The sequence below is a fragment of the Bos taurus genome, chromosome 7, assembly GCF_002263795.3.
Source record: "Bos taurus isolate L1 Dominette 01449 registration number 42190680 breed Hereford chromosome 7, ARS-UCD2.0, whole genome shotgun sequence".
Taxonomy (NCBI): domain Eukaryota; kingdom Metazoa; phylum Chordata; class Mammalia; order Artiodactyla; family Bovidae; genus Bos; species Bos taurus.
The window spans coordinates 26,494,878-26,498,180 of NC_037334.1; the positions used below are offsets into that span (position 1 = coordinate 26,494,878).

Below are 3,303 nucleotides of genomic sequence, written 5' to 3' on the forward strand. Positions count from 1 at the left end.
TTAACTCTTCAGTGGTACAATCTGTGCTGAAGTCAAAGGACATCATTGACTGGCTGAAGAAAGGTTAACAAGATATCAGGCCCTCCTAATGGACACCCCCAAATGACCTTAAAGGTATACCAACTCAATTCTGCTTCCAGTGGTTGAGAGTGGAGACAGCACAACAGTATATACACACCACAGAACAAACTTATTCCAGCTGACCTGATCTTCTAGATGAACCTCTTCATAGTACTGAGGTCAAATGATTTCCTGATGGGACCAGTTTTATAGAAATGGTAACCCAAATGGCGGGGTATGTATGCCTTAGTTCGTCTAGATGAACTCACAGAAGCCAGGGCCCTGCCACCCCAGACATCAAAGACCAAACTAATTGCATTAATGAGAGCGTTGCAAGCAGGGAGGGATAAGAAATTAAATTTTTACTGACTCTAAGTATGGGTTCCATATGCTACATGTTCATGCTGCCATTTGCAAAGGAGGAGGCATGTTCAGTTCAGTTGCTCAGTTGTGTCCGACTCTTTGTGACCCCATGAATCACAGCACGCCAGGCCTCCCTGTCCATCACCAACTCCCAGAGTTCACTCAGACTCATGTCCATCGAGTTGGTGATGCCATCCAGCCATCTCATCCTCTGTCGTCTCCTTCTCATCCTGCCCCCGATCCCTCCCAGCATCAGAGTCTTTTCCAGTGAGTCAACTCTTCGCATGAGGTGGCCAAAGTACTGGAGTTTCAGCTTCACCATCATTCCTTCCAAAGAAATCCCAGGGCTGATCTCCTTCAGAATGGACTGGTTGGATGTCCTTGCAGTCCAAGGGACTCTCAAGAGTCTTCTCCAACACCACACTTCAAAAGCATCAATTCTTCAGTGCTCAGCTTTCTTCACAGTCCAACTCTCACATCCATACATGACCACTGGAAAAACCATAGCCTTGACTAGACGAACCTTTGTTGGCAAAGTAATGTCTCTGCTTTTGAATATGCTATCTAGGTTGGTCATAACTTTCCTTCCAAGGAGTAAGCATCTTTTAATTTCATGGCTGCAGTCACCATCTGCAGTGATTTTGGAGCCCTCAAAAAATAAAGTCTGACACTGTTTCCACTGTTTCCCCATCTATTTCCCATGAAGTGATGGGACCAGATGCCAATTCCCCCCAAAAACATAAAGATGGGATTCTCGATCTTTTAGAAGGAGAGCAGCTCCTGACCCAGGCAGCAGTAGCCCACTGGAGGGGCTATCAGAGAGATGGAGGTTCTGTGAGCCAAGGAAATAGCGAAACTGATTAGATTACAAAACAGGCAGCTCCTCTGCAGGAACCTGAACAAGTTATGGTGCTGGTGGTTGGCTCCCCCAGCCTCCCCAGTACTCCCCACAGGAACAAGAACATGTTGAGAAATGGGGCTATGAGAAGGGAAGCACATGTTGATATAAAAAGGAAGGGAAGTTTCTAATTCCTGAGTCCCAACAATGGAAACTAAGAGCTTACATGATACTACCCCTTAATGGGAGGGATGCACTATGGGACTCAGTGCAAAAGGCTTTTTTCAGGGAAGGGGCTTAAAAGAACAATAAAATAAGTGACACTTGCCTGTGATTTATGAGCCCATAATAATTCACAAGCCAATCCGATCTCTCCCTTGTTACTCAGGCCACTTCAATACCGAGGGACATTTCTCAAGGAAGACTGGCAGTTAGATTTCACCCAAATGCCCTCATGATCAGAGTATAAATACCTTCTGGTGTTTATTGATACTTTCACAGAATGGGTTGTAGCCTTCTACATCCAATCTGAAAAGGCCATGGAAGTCGGTTAAGTCCCTTTTAAAGAAAATAATTGCTCAGTTTGGACTTCCAAAGTCCCTCCAGAGTGATAACGGGTCCTATAGCCAAAAATCACACCGGGGCTCACAATGACGCTAGGGATAGACTACAGGCTACATACCTCTTGGCATCCTCCTCCCTCTCCCGACCATGACAGGTAAAAAAATAAACCATACTTTAAAGGAAACCTTAGCAAAACTCTGCCAAGAACCTGTCGAACCTGGGACCAACTTGTTTTCTTTTGCGCTCCTCAGGGTCTGTGTAGCCCCAAGGAATGGTCTGAGGCTCAGCTCATTTAAAATGACCTATGAGAGGCCTTTTTACTACTGACATTGCACTAAAGAAGGAAGCGAACCAGACCCTGAGGTTTATTATTAATCTAGGACAAGTTCAGAAGGCAATCTAGGACTATGCCCACAAAGCACTGCCAGCTCCCATTAAAAATACAGAGGAAGGAACAGTTCACAAATAAACCCTGGGGACCAAGTTCTTCTTAAAACCTGGAAAGAGGCTCCCCTGAAGACCAACCATTGCCAAGATGGAAGAGTCCTTATAAAGTAATTCTGACCACATTCGCTGCTGTCAAACCGCAAGGATACCTACTTGGGTACGTTTGTCCAGACTAAAGCTTTTACCTCCAGAAACCCCACAGGTCACAACAGAGGAAAATATACATCTGTGAGCCAGTGGAAAACCTGAGATACCTATCCAAAAGACAGGCACCATCAAAAGGTAGTGTGCCCCTGGATCAATGCAACAGGACAGGCACAAGTTAATATTAAGGAGATAAACGCCTGCACAGAGTGGCTTCACAATTTTGGCAGAGGCAATATTGCCTCCACTGGTGCACCAAGACGGACTTCCCTGGTGGCTCAGATGGTAAAGCATCTGCCTACAATGCGGGAGACCCAGGTTCGATCCCTGGGTTGGGAAGATCCTCTGGAGAAGGAAATGGCAACACACTCCAGTACTCTTGCCTGGAAAATCTCACGGACGGAGGGGCGTTGTAGGCTACAGTCCATGGGGTCGCAAAGAGTTGGACATGACTGAGTGACTCCACTTTCCCAAAGTTAATCTGCTTCCTTCCCTTTCTAGGCTCTTTAATGGGTATTATTGTTCTTCCCTTGTTTGTTTCAACTTCTGGTTAGGTTTGTGTCTTCTAGGCTCTAACAGTTTGAAGTAAGGCTCACTCACGATGGCTCAAGCTATTAAACCCATTTCAGGGGTGGCCTAGGTCCCTAGAGTTCTTTGGAATAATCAGCAGGGAACTTCTATACCTCTAGGGTAGGTTAAGATCTGCAGCCCCTGTCCAACAGAAAGAAGTTTCAGAAGAGACCTTAAGCCCCTTACCCTTTAAGAATAACGGTGTAGCATCTCTCAGTGGGGAATGAGACAGGCTGGAACCTGGGACCCTTTGCTGCAATGCTGCAAAGCTTGCACCTGGACAAACATCTCCATGAACAACAAAATACAAAAAAAAC

General features: G+C 45.8%; 1 non-coding gene across 1 annotated transcript; it reads left to right on the forward strand.

The window, feature by feature from the left end:
* Window positions 1-2,683: 2,683 nt before the first annotated feature.
* TRNAC-ACA (transfer RNA cysteine (anticodon ACA)) lies at window positions 2,684-2,755 on the forward strand. The gene has a single exon. It is a non-coding gene; the product is annotated as a tRNA-Cys (tRNA).
* Window positions 2,756-3,303: the final 548 nt, after the last annotated feature.